The sequence below is a fragment of the Camelus ferus genome, chromosome 12 (assembly GCF_009834535.1).
Source record: "Camelus ferus isolate YT-003-E chromosome 12, BCGSAC_Cfer_1.0, whole genome shotgun sequence".
Classification (NCBI taxonomy): Eukaryota; Metazoa; Chordata; class Mammalia; order Artiodactyla; family Camelidae; genus Camelus; species Camelus ferus.
In genome coordinates this window covers 26529582-26550788 of record NC_045707.1, presented here as the reverse complement: position 1 = coordinate 26550788, position 21207 = coordinate 26529582, and the positions used below count along the sequence as shown (strand labels likewise).

Sequence of the window (21207 nt, the reverse complement as noted above, 5' to 3'; positions counted from 1 at the left end):
GGTGTCTCATTTTTGTGACCAAGGTGCTTAGTGCAGTATTTCTCATGTAGCAGCCATTCAATAGGTATTAGCTAAATTTTAAAAAAGAAGGAAGGGACGAGAAGGAGGAAGGAAGGAAGGAGTAACATTGAGGAAGAGATGTGGTTCAAATCATAAAAGCTTGGGATGTCATCCCACCTCCTCAGAAACATGCCTGTGATATTCTAGTTAATATTAGTTCACACTGGTTTTTCAGATTCCATTTTTATCTCTTGAGAAAAAGAAAAAGAATTGATGATTTTAGCCTCCTTGATTTTCAGCCTTCTTCACTTCCCTTTATAACTTAGTCTTTCTTCAGACAGATTACAGTGTAATTGATAAAGTGTCAACTTTTCCAGGGAGTCAACCCTGGTCAGCTAGCTCAGACTTTCCAAGGCTCCCCGGTACATGTTAGTAACAGTTCCTTTGTTCTTAGAGGTTATCTCTTCCAAATTCAGGGTCCCCTTCCTTACCTGGATGTATCACCCACAAAGAGCATCTGAAAGAGAAGCTACTGTTTCATGGAGTAGACAGTTTATTTCCACACAGCTCCTTCCCCTTTCCGCAAAGAAAAAAAAAAAAAAAAAGGCAATGGTAATTGAATGTGGATGGCTGGTACCCCTCAACAAGAAAAGGAAAAAAAAACCTCATTTCCAATTTATACATGTTTATATTTGAAACAAATTGCTACTTGTTACTTCAGAATTATGCATATGTGTTGACAAAACTAAGCTCATCCTGTCTGACTCTTGAGACCCAGGGTTTTGTGACCATTTTCCAAGTGAAAAAAATTTCAAAGTCCAATAGGTTTCTCATTCTGTTTCTTGGCCCAAACCGGGACTGTGCATATCTGAAACAAAACAAAGAACTGCTCCTCTGACAGCTCAAGGCTTCCATGGCTCCTGGCTGATCAATTGCCTGAACAGCTCTGAACCCTGCTTAGAAAATGTGCAGGAGTTTTAGGACCAGATGGTGTCCCTGGAGGTTGCGAAGGAATCTTGTGGACCCTGTTTTGGGGTCACAGCCTCAAACACAGTATTGAGTTGGGAGGGAGCATGCACAGAAGTCAGACTTCCTCATCGCTTTCTTTCCCAGCAAATGCCTAGGGAAAGTTAGTGTACTTAACTGTTAAGTTTACTGCTATTACCTTTATTATTAATGCTAAAAGTAATAAAGACAAGGTTGAGAATCACAATCGTGTGATGATGCTAATAATAACTAATATTAATCAAAAGTCTATTCGGCCAGGTCTTCCCCTAGGATTTTACAGACATTATCTCATTTAATCTTCAGAACAACTCTGTGAAATTTTGTCTTTCTCATTATACAGATGAGAAAATTGAGACTTAGAGGGTGAAAAAAAAAACTTGCTTAAGATCACACAGCAATAAAGTGGCACATCCAATGTTGGAGTTTTATTTATTTTTCTTCTTTGTTTTGTTTGTAATGGAGGCATTGAGACTGAACCCAGGACCTCCCTCCTGCGCGCTAAGCATGCTCTCTTCCCACTGAGCTATACCCTCCCTCCCTGGAATTTTAGATTGTTTGACTCTAGTTTCTTAGACTAGTAGTTTGGGGCTCTCCTATCTTAAATCCTAATAGGGAAATGTTTTGGATGACACATGCCACCAGGAGAATCTCAGATTCCTAAAAATCTCATTAGATTTCTTCTTAGATGTCCCTTTTGGTCCATCTTGACTTATCTTGGGGAAGCTATGTATGTCTAGCTAGCCCTCCTAGCTCACCTGTATTTATACTCCGCTAAACTTTTTATCCTTTTGGGATGGACGTCCACCCTATCAAAGGGAAAAGAGGGAACACAGACGAGGTAGAAGGTAGATCAGTTAATCGTGTTACCATAACAGCTTTGGGTACAGCTGAGAGACTTAGAAACTAATGTACAAAATTAAGCTTCAGGATTACCTACTTCTTTAGTCTTTCATTCATCTGGATATAATGAGATGAGTCAACCAGTAGCCAAATCCCACTTACAATTGTGATTGTAAGCATTAGGAGGAAAAACTTCATATATCATACTTCTGCCATTTTTACCCTAAGAACGTTTGGTTTACGCTTTCTTTTTAAGATGGAATTTTGTAAGTGCAATATGTAAACAGTATTTACTTGATAGGAAACAATTGTTCTCCAGTTTTTTAGTATCGACTCAATTTTTTAAAGTGTTCATAAAGGCAAGCTAATATAGAATTGCCTTCATATCTATTTTTTCTTTTATTTTGCTTTTCTGTGACTTTGTAGAAATTAGCAATATGAATAACAGAAAAATATGCAAATAAGAGTCTATAATTATATCTAGAGAAGACAACCTACAGTTTCCCTTGGTATTTCTTTCTTGAATTTTTTAGAGTTCATTGAAGGAATTACCATCTAATATCTAAATACGGTTCCTGTGCTTGAGTCGTATTTCCTCCTGTTCTCTAACTGTAGAGACAGTATTTTGTTTGCCATAGGACCAGGAAAGGGTTAACTTACGTGCGATGAGATGTTCTGACCTTTATATATATGAAGAAGACCCAGAAATCAAATTTTAATAGGCCTCCAGATTTGGACAGCAATCTAAGATTTTCTCTATAGCAACAATTACACACACCACTGATCTGAGATCAAATATTTATGTCTTCCCCTACATGCTAGAGAACTAGCATTTTGCCAGTTACTGTTATTACCAGGGTAATTCAACAGAGGGCAAAAGAGACTAAAAATATCATTTCACAGTGGAAACTGGAAGAGAAAGCAATAAGAAGCCTGGAAAAGATTAAGCACAATTGGAAATGACTCTATACAATTGGAAATAAAATACAGTATTTGAGTAGATTTTTTTTAAGGCTGTAATTTTAACTTCTACTAAAGTACTCTTGTTTTGCCCACCACTGAAACACACACAAAAGAAGACAAAAAAGCCTGATGCTGGCAGGAAACAAAAGCTCTTCCTTATTTCTTAAAAGTACTTCCTCTTCCAGATATATATTGTTCGAAGAAGACTCTTCCATTATGCCTTTGGGAAAAATGTAGCCATTAAAAAAAAAATGAAATATAGATTATACTTTCCTTTGGAAAAACATTGTTTCCTTTGGTGTCTAACATAGAAAGCAGTAACAGAGTATATTCTACTCATGCAGGAAGGGACCCCACTAAACAATACCAATGTCTCACCCATCTTAAAGAGCAGAAGCTTTGCCTTTGTCATCACCACCACCACGGTCACCACATTACCGGCTGCTATGCTGTAAGACCTTTTGGAGGTACAATCTTGCAGCCAATTCTAAGTTCTTTTCAAGAACTGCTATGGGTATAGAGCTGCCATGAAGAATTCATCATTTAGGAACTTACATTAAGGATTATATTGCCATTCTTACATGACTTTATTTCTTTTCTGTTCCCATTTCTGGTGATTTTATTTGGTTCCAGAGAAGCTGTCAAATTCTGTTATTTCTTCCTATTTGGCTCCAAATTCCTCCCCAGGGCCTCTTCAGTCTCCACTGGGGCTTCTAAACTGGGGATGGCTCCAATGAGAATATGATCCCTGGGTAGAGTGCCTGAATACTCCAAATGGGTAGATAGAACCAGAGACAATAGAAGATAGCTAGTAATAAAAGGCAATTCTGAGTGACAGAATGGTTACTGGCCAGGATTCAGAAAAGAGAGAGAACACTGGCTCTGCCGGTACCTGGGAATATTTCGTGGAGAAGGGTCTTAAAGTAGGAATAAGAGTCCTAGATGACCAAGACTAAAGGGAAGTTGATCTCCAGATGATGTAAACAGCTAATGTGAAGGTTTGTGGTGTGGAAGGAGTAAGGATGCTCATGGAGTGATAAAAAATCTGTCTGTCTGTGTTGGGTGTTCATGAAGACAAAAAGTAGGAGATAAGAGTGGAAAAGCAAGTTGTCGCAGGCCTTGAATGGCAGGCTGAGGTCTGAACTTTATTCTCCATTCGTGTGCGAGTTGTTGAAGATTTCTAGGATAGGGAAGTGATGGGATGGAGGTGTTATTTTAAGAAGTTTAACGTGGAAGCAAACTACAGAACGGATGTAAGAGGAACAGAAATTCCCTCCCTGGAATGGGAAGACACATTCAGAATTCCTACAAAATGCCAGACGTCATTCATTCATTAGTAGACCTTTATCGAGTGTTATGTGCTAGGCACCGTTCCAGGCCCCAGGAATACAGTAATTAGCAAAGGTGGGGCCAGATTGTGTGGGGCCTGAAGGTCAAACAATTTGAAGAGCCCTCTTTAAGAAAAAAGGTACAAAATTACAAATACAAAATTAAATATAGGCAGAGAGTGGCCAAGATGGTAGAGTAGGGAAACTCTGAGCTTATCTCATCTCACAGGCACAACAAAATTACAACTATTTACAGAACAATTTTTGATGAGAAAGACCAGAAGGCCAGCAGAAAAGATCTTCTATGACTAAAGATACAAAGAAGGAACCACAACAAGACGAGTAGGAAGGGCAAAGTCATGTTATAGTCAAGATCCAAGTCCCTGATTGGGTCACCCACAAATTAGGGGAGGATAATTACAATTATAGAGATTCTCCCTGAAGAGTGAGGGGTCTGAGCCCCACTTTGAGCTCCCAAGACCAGGAAAATAGGTGAGGGAGATCAAGAGGTACAAGCTTCTAGCTTCAAAATAAATGAGTTACAAGTTTGGAATGCACAGTGTGGGGAATACAGTCGGTAACTATGCAATATATTTGTCTGGTGACAGTAACTAAATTTATCACGGTGATCACTTTGAAATGTATAGAAATATTAAAATCACTCTGTTGTGAAACAGGAACTAATGTTGTAGGCATTTCTACTTCAAAAACAAACACTTTGTTTTTGTTTGTTTGTTTGTTTTTGTTTTTGTTTTTTAGATTCCACATATGAGCAATCTCATATGGTATTTTTCTTTCTCTTTCTGGGCTTACTTCACTTAGAATGATATTCTCCAGGAGCATCCATGTTGCTGCAAATGGCATTATGTTGTCGGTTTTTATGGCTGAGTAGTATTCCATTGTATAAATATACCACATCTTCTTTATCCAGTCACCTGTTGATGGACATTTAGGCTGTTTCCATGTTTTGGCTATTGTAAATAGTGCTGCTATGAACATTGGGGTGCAAGTGTCATCCTGAAGTAGATTTCCTTCTGGATACAAGCCCAGGAGTGGGATTCCTGGGTCATATGGTAAGTCTATTCCTAGTCTTTTGAGGAATCTCCACACTGTTTTCCATTGTGGCTGCACCAAACTGCATTCCCACCAGCAGTGTAGGAGGGTTCCCCTTTCTCCACAGCCTCTCCAGCATTTGTCATTTGTGGATTTTTGAATGATGGCCATTCTGACTGGTGTGAGGTGATACAAACAAAAACAAAGAGTAAATACAGGACAGAAATAGACTCACAGACAGAGAATACAGACTTGTGGTTACCAGGGGGGTGGAGGGTGGGAAGGGATAGACTGGGATTTCAAAATTGTAGAATAGATAAACAAGATTATACTGTATAGCACAGGGAAATATACACAAAATGTTATGATAACTAACAGAGAAAAAAATGTGACAATGAGTGTGTATATGTCCATGAATGCCTGAAAAGTTGTGCTAAACACTGGAATTTGACACAACATTGTAAAATGATTATAAATCAATAAAAAATGTTAAAAAAAAAAAAAAACAGGTAGAAAAAGAGATCAGATTTGTGGTTCCCAGAGGTGGCGGGGACAGGTTGTGGGGAGGGGGAGTTGGATGAATGCAGTCAAAAGGGACGAACTTAAAGTAGTAAGATACATAAGGACCAGCAATGTAATGTACAACCTGATACATATAATTAACATGGCTGTATGCTGTATATGAAAGTTGTTCAGAGAGTAAATCCTAAAATTCTCGTCACAAGGAAAAAAATTGTTCCTGTTTCTTTAATTTTGTATCTATATGAGATGATGGATGTTCACTAAACTTGTTTTGATAGTCATTTCATGATATAAGTCACATCATTGTGCTGTACGCCTTAACCTTATATAGTGTTCTAGGTCAATTTTGTCTCAATTAAACTGGAAAAATAAATATCTTTTGGTTTTGAAAGTAAAAGTAAAATTAAAGATAGGGCTTTTGAAGAGGTGCATACAAGTGAGGGTCTCTGAGCATAAACCTCATGACTTCGTTGGGAAATCTCCATCTGGTTGACGAGACAGACGTAGTACCTGCCTTCTTGAAGCTTATGTTCTAGAGGAAGTGAGAAGGAAAGATAGACGATAAGCAAGTAAATAAATAGATATTTTTCAGAAAGTGATACTTTCTTTGAAACCAAAAAAAAAAAAAAAAAAAAGGCATGATAGAGAGTGGAGTGGAGGGTAGGACAAGGAAGGAGCAGTGGAGGGTAGGACAAGAATGGGCTGTCTGGGAAGGCTTTCTGGGCATGTGGACACATTCCGGGCAGAGGTCCTGGTGGACGTGCTAACGCCGCATGTATGAGGGACAGATACAAGCCAATATGGTGGATCATGGTGAGCAGAATAGAATCTGAGATCCAAGATGGGGGCAGGAGCCTGATCCTGGACAACTTCACAGGCTGCTGTGAGGAGGAGCTGAATTTAATTGTAAGTGTTGCAGATAACCATTGCTATATAACAAAGCACCTCAAAACTTAGCATGTTAAAACAGTAACAGTTTTATTATCCTTCACAATTCTGGGCGTTGACCTGGCTCAGCAGCTGGGTGGTTCTCCTGAGAGACGTGATTCATTGGAGGCTAGCTATTGCAGAAGCCTTTCACTTTTTAAAGATCACTCGGCTGTGGAGAACACAGTGTAGGAAGACAAGAATAGAACCAGAGAGACCAGTTAGGAGTTACTGGTAATATCCTGATAAGAGGTGGTGGCTGTTTGAACTACGGTGGTTGCTTTGGATGTAAAAAGAAGGAGATGAACTTGTACATGGGGTGAGAAAGGTATGTTCACCCTAGAGTTAAAAGCATGTCTGGCACACGGCGAAGTAAAAAGTAGAGCAAGGTATTAGGACTTTGTCATCAGGGAGTTATCGAAGATTCCTTGAGCAGGAAATTGATAGAATGAAAGTAGCGCTCTAAGGAGATTCGTGTGGGATTCAGGTAGAAGCAGAGTGCAGGAGAGGCCAGCAGATCTGAGACAGGGGATGGGTTCGCAAATCCATTCTCCCCATGGTCCAGGAATTAGATGCTCAATCCTAAATCGTAGTGTAGAGGGTGCAGGTGAAGCAATGGGAGAGAAGAGCCTGGATAGGAATGGGCCGTTGGAGAGGGAGAGAGAGAACTGAGGGTCAAGGGCAAATTTTTTTAGAAATTTGAATCTGTAAAAATGAGAGCTGCTAAAAGAAAGGAGGTGTTTGTTACAATCAAAGGCTACAAAGTGTGGTCGGAGTATATAAATGCTGAGTTTGCCAACCAGGAGATCATTAGCAAGCTTTTATCTATTTATCTATTTATTTGTTTATTTCATTGACATATAGTTGATACACAATGTTGTGTTAGTTTCTGGTGTGTAGCATATTAATTCGGTAATACATGTATGTGTTCTTTTTCTTATTCTTTATCATTATAGGTTATTATAATATATTAAATATACTTCCCTTTTAGAACGCACTATGGAATGATGAGATCAAAGATAGGAGACAAGATTTCAGGGACTAAGAAAGAGTAAAAGAAGAAAACAGGTTTTGTGGTGACTGTGGCCCAGAGAAATACCTTATATTTAGTGATTATCCATCAAGTGCAGAGGGGAAAAAAAGAAAAAGTGCATGTTTTACAATGAGAAGGCCAGCCTTAAAGGCACCTAGGATTTTGAGTTATCAACTGATGCGATACATCACTCTATTACAAGAATTGAATTTACTTATGAAGATGAAAAAATAAAAATAAAAACAAACAAAGCTTGCCATGTTGTAGAGACAGTAGGTCAAAATGGACATGACATTTTTTCTGTTCTAAACTAGAAAGACAGTTCCTCTGCTTTCAAAAATAACCACTCTTTCTTTCTTTGCCAAGAAAATGAAAACACGGTTTATTCCTTTTTCATCCTCAGAAATAGTTTCAAGGGTCCCTGTTTGTAGGGGTGATGGGGACAAAGAAACTTTTTATTTAAAAAAAAGCCATTTCACTCCGTATGATTGACTCTTCCTGCATTATCCAATTTTAACCAGACCTATGGTTTGCTGCACTGTCCTATCTTTAAAAGATCTCCTCTTAACAGATTTGGCAAAGAGATGGCAGTTCTTTGAAGTGACTGTATTTTTTCTTTCTTCTGTAACTTGTTTAACAAGTCGTTCACATGAGTCACAAGGCCAGGCTGCTGCAAGTCTGAGATATTTCCAAGAAAACTGGGGGAAAAAAATATTGGTATCTATAGGAAGAAAAGTTGATGAAACAATGCCCCTATGTTTCTGAGAAGTTGCGATTCCAATTGCTTGCTCCTAAATTATAATAATAAAATTATTATTATTATTATTATTATTATTATTATTATTATTATTATTATTATTATTATTATTATTCTGCACTGCAGAGAAATGGTTGGAGAGGCAGGTTTCTTTAGCTCTTGTGTCTAAAAGAGAGTGGCACGGTATTGGATTCAAGCAAGTCTAAGTTTGAATTCCTGCTTCATCACCTACTAGCTATGCCAGAGTCTGCTGACTACTCTAAATGCTCATTGTCAACTTACGTTTTACTAAAATATCCTACATTCCATCAGAGCACATGGCTGCCCAGCTATAGACTACATTTCCCAGCCTCCCTTGCAGGTGGGTGTGGCCAAACACCTAAGTTCAGATAGTAGGATGTGAGCAGAAGGGATTTCCACAATTTCTAGGACATCTCCTTCAGAACAAAGCTACTTGCCCCGTGTATTTTCTTTTCCGTTCCCATGGGTTGGACCACGTACATGGTGGTGACTCAGCTTTAGCCATGCAGGAGACGGCAGTAGCAATGGAAAGGGAACCTGGGACCCTTTATGGAACAGAGCTGCTCCAACAACCTGAAATGCTCACATTGGGGCTGTTGAGAAATAAACATGAGTTTATTTAATGAAGTCATATATTTTCTGGTCTCTTCATTACAGCAGTTCAGACTATATCCTCAAAAATACACTTGTTAAGAAGTCCTTCGTGTTTAACCCCTCTGAACATCAGTTTCTTCTTCTGTAAACAGGATAATGCCTACATCATACCCTTGTTGTGAAGACTAAATGAAGAAAAGCACAGGAGGACCAGAGCCTGGCAGATGAAAGGTACCTGATAGATACATGTTATCTTCCCTTCAGCCACTTAGGAACATGTATTTATGCACCTTTTCAATGAATCTAGACAGCACAGAGACTGAATGTCAAACAGCTGAGTAACATGGTTTGCACTGTATAGGAGACACTGTAAGACACTCCACGTGATGTTTGAATAAACTCAGGAAATAATTGTGTTAATCAGATGAGTTCCAGTTGATCCAGCACAAGGTTCCCTGTTCAATCTCCTGTGCCAACACAGTGCCTGGCACCTCGTAGACTCTTAGTTAATATTTATTGAAAGAACAGCTACTCCACAGACCATTCAGAGCGAAGGTCATGAGTGCTCAGGAATCCTGAGTGACAACACTCCTGTTGTGAGGATCAGTGGATGCTGTGTATGTGGGAGTCCCGAGCAAATGCATGACGTATGTATACAATAGGCACTCACAGGTGTTCATCAGGCCATAAGCTTCTCAAGGACCAGTTCTGTCTTGTTCACCCCTGTATCCCAAGCGCTTAGCACATACTAAGACAAAATGTTTGTCGAGTGCGGAGAACACCGGTATAAAATGTGAGTTAGCTGTCCTTATCTTGATCACTCCCCTGCCCTCCCCCTGACCCAAGGAAGGAGGAAGCTGACGGGCAAAGTGAAGCAACTTGCCCAAGCTGACTCAGTTTAAAAGGAGCAGAGTCAAGATTCGCACCGAACACAGGCTTTGCTGGGTCCACCTTTTGAGGTCTTTTTACTTTCAACCTAGAGAAATCCTCGTTTTTGAGAGCAGACTTTGAGATAAGAAAGATATCTGTGCACCAGTGGATGAAGAAAAAACAAGCTGAAGGAGAAGGAAGTTTGATTTTTTTTTGTTTATTTTACAGATTTGTGTAAGTATTACACAACCCTTCCAGCAGCAGTAATTTTTCCCATTCCTCGCTTCTGAGAGGGTATGCACTGTTTTAAAGTACTCCTACCCCCCATTTTATTCCAATGGCCTGTGATGTAACTAGAACTTTTGGAACTTTATAGAAAAAAAATCTAAATAATTTTCTTTAAAAAGTCTTGGTTAAATGGCCAGATGAACAAGTCTCCAGCCGTTAGCCCTGGGTGGTGTTTACACTAGAGGGGAGACAAAGGAAGAAGCCAGCAGCCGGGCTGTCCTGTTCTCACTTGAGCTGATTTGCAATGCCCTTTACGCTTTCATCATAAATATCGGAGCAACAGAGGAGTCACTGCTCTTCAGCAAGAGGATCAGCAGAGCTAATTTCCCTGTGCCTTCGTTGGCTTGGTTAGGACTGACTCAAGACGAAATTCTGAAGAGGGCAGGGTTTTCCTCCTCAACATAACTTCCCTCCCAACTTACCTACTCAGCTGTTTTTGGAGGCTTTTTTTTTTTTGCAACCATCTGATGAGATACTGGCTGACTAGGTTTTGGTTGGGTGCTTTTGCAGAGCTATTTGCATATTAAAATGGCAGGTGGGGATGCAAATTTCCAGATAAAAATCTTGTCTCTGTTTCGATTCAGAAATGCTTCCTCTATGCTACCTTTGGACTACTGGCTGATTTGGGAAAAAAACTAAACTTGTAACGGACCATCCTTCCATATTTCTTCTCAAGATCCACCTCAACTCAAAAAAAAAATTAATGCTAATTTGTATTAAACATCATCTGTGTATATGTTCCCAGGTTTACAAGTATTATTTGTAAATATTATACTGGGTCTGAGACATCCATGATAGTGTGTACTTTAGTAACACTTTTAATTAGTACTCTTTTCTTTCCGTCTTCTTTCTTTCATTTTAACCCCTTCCTTCTCTTACCATTTGTTCCTCTTTTTCTCTAACCTGAATCACATAGGTAGACTCGGTTCAGAGTGGGCATTTGGAAACCATATTAATTCCTGTCCAGTTCTGTCCCTGGATGTGGGAAGAAGATGCTCTTAGGTCTTGCCATCCTGAGTCTGAACTTGCGGACACTCTTTGGTGAGAAGCTGTCGCCACAAAGGACAGTCGTAGAATCTGCCTTCAATCCTGATTGGTTCTCTAGGGCCATGACTGCATCTGTACATGAATGCTTTGCACCCATGCAGATGTCACAGCCACCCCACAGCTACCCCAGCTGGTGGTGAGATACACGGACAAAGAAGACCGTGCCCTGCGCAACCTTCCCTCATCTGAACCTTGTGTCTTCCGAGGTTTGCGTTAGATCTTGATAGAAAAAAAGAAGTTGTTCTCAAATTAGAACCTATAAGAAAAGATAATAAGGGAAATGCATTTGAGGAAGGGGAGAGCTGGGGAGGTGGAAGAGGGTTTAAATTGTTGACTTAGTGAAAAGAGGAGAAAAAAGTATCATGGAGCCAGTGACATTTTGGAACTTGCAGGCCTTTGATTAAAAAAACAAACAAACACTAAGCCTCTTTTCCATTTTCTTACCTCTCTGTGCATGAGAGACCAGAGTGGGAGCGGCAGGGAAGGGTACACAGAGCGGGCTGGGGGCAGCCCAGGGACAGAAGCGTCGAAGGGACGCAGATTTAGGTCAGAGAAATTCCTCATGAGAAAGAAGCTGTGTAACTTCCTCCTTTCACACCTAGTTTTTTAAATGGAGTCGGTTTTCCACTTGGAGGAGGTGTGACAGCACCCAACAGCTGGTCAAACCAAACTGTGCCGAACGTGGTACTAAATGAGCGTAAAACAAACTTCCTTAGTAATCCGCGCATGCAATCTGTACATAGAAAAAGAATGAATATTCTCCAAGTTGATTTCAAAATAGAAAATATGTCATACATTTATGATTATTTAGGGACACTATACTTTGCCTAAATTACTAGACAAAAACTTTGCTATTGGTTAGAAAGTTCATTTGAATTCTGTTGCCTGGTTGAGCTCTCACTTCTGGAATCCAAGAAATGGACAATAATTCCTTATTGCCTGCACAGTTGTTCCCCTTCCAATGGTAGGGTTGGAATCCACAGCCAGCTCTCCTGCGCCTTTGACACAGCAACCAGTGACAGCTTCACTGGGGACAGCCTTTGGAGGAGCGAGGGACACAGCACATCTGATGATCAAGGATGAGGCGGCGCCACCCTGCAGAAAACACAATGTGCCATCCATGGCTTCGCTGTTGGGTCAAACAGGAGACACTGTTCTATATGTTTATAGAGATTTTAAATTCTTTTCACATATGCATACCCCATAGAAGGTTTTGCCTCTGTTATTGGAGCATATTGTATGGAGCACAGAAAGAGCCCAGTAGTGTTTTATATTCTCCCACCAATTTGAAAAGAGGACCCCATGCTCAAATACGGTTAAGACATGCTTTGTTAAATAAAAATAAACAGAATTTGTTTCAAGAGGGCTTCTGTGAGGCCTTGTCTCAGAGGGGCACGGTGCGGAGTAATGTATTTGGCCACCAAACTCTATTTTCTCCCCCTCCCCTCTCCCTCCCTCATCCTCTTCCTCCTCCTCCTCCTTCTTCTTCTTTTTAGTTTTTTTAATTTTTTTTTCTTTTAACCAGGACCCATCAAAGGACTAGAATCCTAAGCTGAAAGGTTGCTCTAGAGGATCAATATGTCAGTAATTCAACAAACCTTTCAAAACCAGTCAGAGAGCAACACTCAGTAAGCACCTATTATGTACCAGGCACTGTCCTAGCTGTTGGCACTAAAGGTGCTGGAGAGGTTGGAGATGCTGAAAAAGTGTGGAGAATGAGGCTTGAGGTATACACACAGGACCTCAAGTCATGAAAAGGTTAGCCACTGTCCACAGTGCTATGGGAATCCCTTGGGGAATTTGAAAGGAGTGATTCCTTCTGATTTTCACATCGGGGGGATCATTTCTGACCACAAGAGGGAGAACGGATTAGAAAGAAGAAGAAAACTGGTAAGGAGGCTTCAGCAGGAATCCCCGTGAGAGAGAGCTGCAGCAAATCCAGCAGTCCCACACCGCCGGAATATTCAGCCTTCTGATCTCACCACTTCTGTTCAGTCGTGTCCTCACTGTTTCATCTTTTGGATCCTATAATGCATTGTTGAAAGATCCCCTTGCTTTTATCATCAACTCCCACCATCTCTCTCTGTTGACCTTGCAAAATTCAACCCTAGTCATATTCAATTGTACACCTAGGTGATATATGGACCCGAGTATCAGAATGTGCCTGGAAAAACAACAGGACCATGCTAGCAGGTTTCACTTTCAATTCACGGCCTCATGTGGGTCTCTGGTCATCCTATGCTGTTTCCCTAGTTTGTTTACTTTCCAGCTGTCTTAGATACAATTTCAGAGCTTCTCTCTGCTTAAACCTCCTTCCACGTTCTCATCCCCTGCTCATGACCTGTGTTTTCTATTCGAGAAAATCAAAATTATCAAAAGATGGCTTCCAGACCTTGAAGACATTATATTAAGTGAAATAAGACAGTTGTAAAAACAAACGCTGTATGATTCCATGTATATGAGGCATCTAAAGTTAAACTCATAGGAACAGAAAGGAGAAAGGTGTTCGCCAGGGGCTGGGGGAGGAGAAATGGGAGTTGTTCAATGAATATAGCTTTTCAGTTTTGCAAGATGAGAAAGTTCTAGAGAGCTGTTGCACAACAACGAATATACAGAACACTATGAAACACATACTTAAAAATGGTTAAGATGGTAAATTTTATGTTATATGTTTTTTACTCCAATTTAAAAAAATAGCTTTCAGTCTGCAACTTGGTCCGCTCCCAGCTGGGTGTACCATACCCACGCTAGTTCTCCTGTCCCTGCCGCTGCCTCCCGGCCATCTGGTCCCACGCACTTTCATACTCAGGCAGAGATGCCAGTGGGAACACATGAGAGATGTCCGTACAAATCTACCGTCCTAAGAGAACCTCAAGGCAGAGGGGAAGGTGAATGTATCGTGTGTAAAGCCTCAGAGCTCTCAAAGACTGCAGCCCAGACAGCAGCGGGAGTGGCCCCAGGAGCCCGTCACTGATGAGAAGATGCTGGGACTCCTGAAGACGTTTGAGGAAGATTCAAAGAATGCAATGCACGTGAAGGAGGACTGTCCAGTTCAGCACAGGAAGGGACAAACCTCGGCATCACCGACCAAGAACTGCGCCAGAGGACTTGGGAAGCAGAGCAAAGGTGACAGGCATGCTGCCCAGGGTGGATGAACTGACTTCTACCAAGGCCTGGAAGAAAGGGCAGAGACTCCGGCATTTGGCTCTTCCGTTCCTGGATGCTGAGAGGCCTCAGGGCCAGTTTGGAGAGAAAACTTAACGTTGAGCTGGACTCACCACTCCATTCTTGGGCACCATTTTGTCCCACGTCTTATGCAAAAGGACGTTTAACACGTGTCAGTAACATCCCAGTAGAGCACTCACTTTGAATTGGCTGCTAATTCTGTGAAATATTTTGTGATTTCTCACACGATAATCTTTGGGAGGGAGATGTGAATTTGCCGAAAATAACGAGGGAAAATCAACACATAAATAAGCAGTTATTTAGAAATACCCATTTGTGCAGACTTTTTACCTACTGAAACAGCTCTATCTCAGAAATAGAATATATATTCCAGAAGTTAGGTCAAGAGAAGGGACAGTATACACCAGGGGTTGGCAAACTCTTTCTGTAACGGATCAGATAGTAAATATTTTCAGTAGGCCATTGGGCTCAGTAAATGAGGCAAAGATACCAAGAAGGCTTAATTAGTTCTGTGAATTGACTACAGTCATAAGACATGCTTCTTCTGTCAATTATAAAAATATCTAGCAATGTTCTAGCAAAGGGGATTTTTACTCCATTTTCACTCACAAAATTATTTGTGAATTAAATGCGAGTGAAAATGAAGACTGTGCAGCCAGTCGAAGCGCCGTGGGGAGTCATGCCTGGATGTGGTTCATCCACTTCCCTAAACCACTGCTCTGGGCATTAGAGAAGTTATTTCTAACCTCTACGTTTGGGACTCTCATGGCATTTTATTCCCTGATCCCTCACCTAGCTTCACAAAGTGTTATATATTTTTAAAATGGGATTAAAATCAAAGTAACTTCGAGAGTTGTGTTATAGAAATCCATGTTGTCCCCTCCCCACCAGTAGTGATTTAGATTTTATAGTATTAAACTGGTTAAACTGGGCACATGAACATTTGAGGCTACTTGATATTTTCTATTCTGTGCAGCAGATGAGGACTAGCTATTGGCAAAGCTGTTGACCTTCACCCAATTTCATAAGCAAAAAACAAAAATAAACAAACAAAAAACCCACAGAATAAAAACCAAGAAGAAAAGTCTCTTTTTAAAGAAAGCATCCTGCTCACCACTAACCTCCCTATCCTCCCACTGTGGTTCTGACCCAATCCAGCAGTGCAGGCAGTTCTAACCCTAATTTTTAATTATTTTTTATTTTTTATTGACGTGTAGTTGATTTCCAGTGTTAGTTTCAGGTGTACCGCAAAGTGATTCAGTTATACGTATACATACATATATACTTTTTTCTTTTCAGAATCTATTTAATGTTATTACAGAAAATTGAATACAGTTCCCTGTACTATACAGTAGGTCCTTGTTGTTTAAATATTTCCTCTATAGTAACGTGTATTTGTTAATCCCAAACTCCTAATTTATCCCTCCTCGATCCTTTCCCCTTTGGTAACCATAGTTTGTTTTCTGTGTCTGTGAGTCTGTTTTTCTAACCCTAATTTTTGCCACAATCCTTCAAGAAAGGAAAACAATTCTGCATCAGGTCTTTGGAGACTGCCAGAGAGAGAGGCACTTTATATATCTCAGTCTGAAAATTTAGTAACTAAAAAAATTACCTGGATGAGCTCATTGCTTTCAAACAGGGCTACAGGTAATCTGGGCTAAATTGCCCTGCAAAAAATTCTGATCTCAAGTTTCTGCCTTCCCAATGTTAGAACTCTCTTTCCTCAGAACCCAGGTTACTATAGAATCAAAGAGATTAGAGATGACTACCTTCCCCTTTTACTTACTTATTTTTCTGTACATAAGAAAGATGGACCTTGGGGAATGACAAGGAATCAAAATGGAAACCAAAAAATCAGTTACAATCTGAGTCTGAGTTTATTGGAGCAAATCAACCCCGTCCTCGGTACCAGCTAGGAAACTTGACACATGTATTTGTCTTTCCTCATTAAACAGGGAACACAGGAAGGAGGAGTTTGCTTTCCCCAGGAGGTACAGTAAGTTCCAGGGGCCCCTTTTTAAGACGAGAAGCTGACAAGCCATCCTCATGTAGTGGGTGGAGCAACCAGCTTTAAATCCAAGCCTTGCTACTTACACATGTGCTGCTGGTTCTCGAGCCCTGTGCTCTTATCTAGAGGCAGTATAGCAAAGTGGTGAGAGGCACAGACCCTGGGGTCAGACTGCCCAGGTTCGAAGCTTGATCTAATGAAAAGATCTGGCGTTTGCCATGTAGCCTCATGATCTAACTTAGCACCAATAACGGTAGAACAGTCTGCCAGTGCACACCTCCTACTGTAATGCCGCATGAAAAACATAGCATCTTCTATGCCAGGTTCTTGCCCAAAATGTTCAACTAAAAGCCTCTGACTTAATGTCTGATCTATAGGAAATACTACACATTGAGCCATAGCGTTATGGGGAAAAAAAGTCATCACAGCTGTTCCGTTCTCTTGAAAAAGTCAAAGTCAGTGGGGAAAAAAAGTTGAGGAATATAATCAGTTGCAGTGTGTGAAATGTGACTGAGTACTTGTATAAAAGCCTCAGCCTTTAAAAGTCTCTGAGACTTGGATATATGGATTGGCTATTAGTTGGTATGAGGAAAACACTATGTGAATGTATTATTTATGTAGAGATGACATGTCATGAGGTCTGCAACATTAACTTGATTCAATGTAATATATGTAGAGAGACAAACAGATCAAGCAAATACAACAGAACATTCGCAATTGCTGAAGCTTGGTGGTGAATGGATAGATGTCTGTTACACTATTCTTTTAACTTTTCTGTATCTCGGAACGCTTTCAAAACAAACATTTGAGAGGAAAAAGATAGCTTCCGCAGCTCCTACCAATATATTTCCCAGTACACTTGCATCTGTATCCTTGTCTTCTCTACGGTGTTTGCGATGGAAGTTTTGTCTTGCTTTGTACAGCCAATATCTCCATGGTGGACTGGAGCCCATCAATTTCACTTATCTGAAGACAGTATGACAGTGAATTTCCCTCCTGTCTCCCACCTTAAACCTTTCCCTCTCTTGGCTCCACATACCCTTCTGTGTACTACTGCATTTCTCCACTACCTTATACAGAAAAATGCAACTCAATTTTGAGTGCCTACTGTGTGCTGGGAATATGGTAGTGAACAAAAGACAAAAGCACTGCTCTCATGAACTCAGCTTTTAGTTGGTGAGGACAGATAATAAACAGAATAAGTAAACAAATGATGTGGTATGTAAAAGGGAGCTAGGAGATAAGGAGAAAAGAAAGCAAAGTAAGAGAGTGGGGAATACACGTGTCGAGGTGACTACCGGGTGGCTGACAACCTATATGGAACTCGCACAGACAGAGTCTTGCCCCAAGACAAGACGCGGCTTGGCAAGCAGAGTCTGTGCTACATTCCAGGCTTCACTTTATTGCCCTTGACCAGACATCTGGGTAGAATAAACATCTTGCACAACCATATGGAGTGACTCTGGAGATTTTGCAATTTAAATAATGTGGCTTGGTAAATACTTTAGATTTTCCTATAGTTAGAATGGGGAGCTGTTGTGGAGCAGAGAGTAATATGATCTGACTCCTGGTGATGCTTTTAGCATCACTTTGGCTACTGTGTTAAGAGTGGACTCTAGGGAGATGAAGATGGAAGTAGGGAAACCAGATAGAAAAATAATCCAGGTAAAAGAGGATGATGTCACAGATGAGATGTTTGTGGTGAAGGTGGTGTGTAGTGGTCCGGTTCTAGATATATATTGTGATGGGCTTAAAAGGATCTGCTGATGGCTTGGAGATAGGGTATACAAGAAAGAGGGGAATCAAAGATGACTCCAGGGTTTGGGGCCTGAGCAATCAGAGGGATGGAGTTTTGATTATCTGAGATGGAGAAGATTATGGGTGGACCAGAATTTTGGAGGAAGATCAGGAGTTTGATTTTGGATTTGAAATTTTATTTTATTTTATTTATTTATTTATTTATTTATTTATTTATTTATTTATTTAATTTTTTTAAACATTTTTTATTGACTTATAATCATTTTACATTGTTGTGTCAAATTCCAGTATAGAGCACAATTTTTCAGTTATACATGAACATATATATATTCATTGTCACATTTGTTTTTTCTCTGTGAGCTACCACAAGATCTTGTATATATTTCCCTGTGCTATACAGTATAATCTTTATCTATTCTATATATTTTTTTTAACATTTTGGTTTTGAAATTTTAGCTGCCTATTAGAATCCAACTGGAGGTGGATCTAGAAGTCTAGAAATTCATGTGTCTTAAAGAGTTTCAAGTCTCCTCCAAAGAGTTGTCTGTAGTCATTGTTACCACTCCCTCCCTTCCCTCATCCTCCTGTGAACTTGTGGTATGTGAAGGGATACATTTGGTCTTTGTCCCCAGTTCTTGGCACAAACCTCAAACCCTTGGACTTCTCTGAGTGATAGGAGTGTCTTTCGTCCTTCATGAGGATCCCCTTTTGAGCTCATGCTAATGAGGTGCCCTAGGGCGGCGCCCCTAGATAGCCTTAGGTTGGGGCGGGTCACTAAAAAGACCGCATAGAGTGTTGGAAATCTCATCCCTACCCACTGACCTCTGAGAAGGGAAAGGAGGCAGGTGCTGCAGATTAGGTTCCATAAAAAACTCCTGAAAACAAGATTTGATAAGCTTCCAGTTGGTAAACACATCCAGAGGCTGGGAGGATGGTGCACCCAGGTCCCATGGGGACAAAATCTTCCACAGTCAGGACTGTTCTGGGTCTCGCCTTATGCACTTCTTCATCTGGCTATTCATCTGTATTCTTTACAGAACCCCTTCTAATAAGCTGGTAAATGTAAGTAAATGTTTCTCTTGAGTTCCGTGAGCAGCTCTAACAAATTAATCAAACCCAAGTTGTGGGAACCTCTAATCTGCAGCACGTTGGTCAGATGCACAGGTGACCACCTGGACCTGTAATTGGCATCTGAAGTGGGGGGAGGGAGTGCAATTTTGTGGGACTAAGCACTTACCTTGGGTGATCGGAAATTATCTCCAGGTAAATAGTGTCAGAATTGAGTTAATTGTAGGGTACACAGTCAAGTGTCCACTGACAACTGGAGAATTGTTTGGTGATGTTGGAAAAAACACATTGGAGAACTCATTCCAGACTTTTGCCCCCTAACACTGCTCTGAAACTGTGAGATCACTGATGACTTTCCATTGCTAAACCCGATGATCAAGTCCCTTCACACCTGAAGAAAACTGTTCCAGGTACAGGAGAATATGACGTCTTTACAGAGTCACCGTACCAGATTCATTTGACAGAAGAGATCATTTCCTCCTTTTTTTGAAAAAAATTTAACTGAACCTCGTCCTATTTTGTTTTTCCTCATTCCTCACTGGAAATCTCAGTCTCCTTTGCTAGTTTCCCTCATTTTCCCAGTGCAAGTGTGGGAATGGAGAGTCCTAGAGCTTAGTTCTCTGACTTATCTCTTTATATAGATTAACTTTCCAAGCAATCTTATCCAGTCCTAAGTTTCTATCTCCAGTGCAGATTTCTCCAAACTCCAGACTCATGACTACTGGACATCTCCACGTGGATGTCTAATCTCGAACTCAAATGTATGGATCTAAATCCAAACTCCGCCACCCTTACGGTCCTGTGGTCTTCCACATCTCAAAAACAGCAACTCCATTCTCCTAGTTACTCAGGTCAAAATTTTGGCAACAGCCTGGACTCCCTTTTCTCCTCATATCCATATAGTACATCAGAAACTCTTTTCAGATCTACCCTCAAAACATATCTACAGTCCATGTCTACCACTACCACTGTGGTTCAAGATCATCATCCCTTGTCTCAGTTAAAGACCTCATCTCTCACCTGCCTCCCTTCTTCTATACCTCCTCTTGATAGTCTGTTTTCCATAAAGCAGTCAGAAACGTTCTTTTAAATGTAAGTTAAATTCTGCTATTCATTTATTCAAAACTTTCCAAAGTCTCACCACCTTATTCAGAGTAAAACCCGAAGTCTTGCTGATCGCAAAAATGACTCTCAGCTCCCCCCTCCCCCACCAAGCCTGACCTCCTCCCACTCTCCTCCTCTATCGCTAACGCTGCAGTCACTGTGGCCTCTCTGCTTCTCTTGAAGACACTAAGCATGCTTGTCCTCAAGGCTTTTGCACTTCCAGTTACCTCTTTTTTTTTTTTTAAATTGAAGTATAGTTGATTTACAATGTTGTGTTATTTTCTGGTGTACAGCATAGTGATTCAGTTGTACATTTATATATATATTCTTTTTCATATTCTTTTTCATTATAGGCTATTACAAGATATTGAATATAGTTCCCTGTGCTCTACAGTAGGATCTTGCTGTTTACTTTATATATAGTGGTTTGTATCTGCAAATCCCAAACTCCTAATTTTTCCCTCCCTCCCCTGCCCCTTCCTCTTCGGTAACCGTGAATTTGTTTTCTATGTCTGTGAGTCTGTTTCTGTTTTGTAAATAAGTTCATTTGTGTCTTTTTTTTTTTTTTTTTCAGATTACACATTTAAGTGATATCTCATGGTGTTTTTGCCTTTTTCTGTCTGGCTTACTTCACTTAGCATGATGATCTCCAGGTCCATGCACCTTGCTGCACACCTTTACCTCTTCTAAAGCTCTGTTCTGTCAGGGACTGACATGTCTTGGTCCCTCACTTTCTGCAGGTCTTTGCTAAAATGTCACCTTAACAGGGAGGCTTTCCCTAACCACTCCATGCAGATCTGTCCCCCAACCATCATTCTCTATCGCTGTTAGA

General features: G+C 40.5%; 1 long non-coding RNA gene across 1 annotated transcript in view; it reads left to right on the top strand.

Annotated features, from left to right (window-relative positions):
* LOC116667643 overlaps positions 1 to 11670 on the top strand; it is a 104389-nt gene extending 92719 nt beyond the window's left edge. The window contains exons 6-7 of the long non-coding RNA XR_004324572.1: positions 9199 to 9277; positions 11121 to 11670. This is a non-coding gene — a long non-coding RNA (uncharacterized LOC116667643). The remainder of the gene's footprint in view (positions 1 to 9198; positions 9278 to 11120) is intronic.
* Positions 11671 to 21207: the final 9537 nt, after the last annotated feature.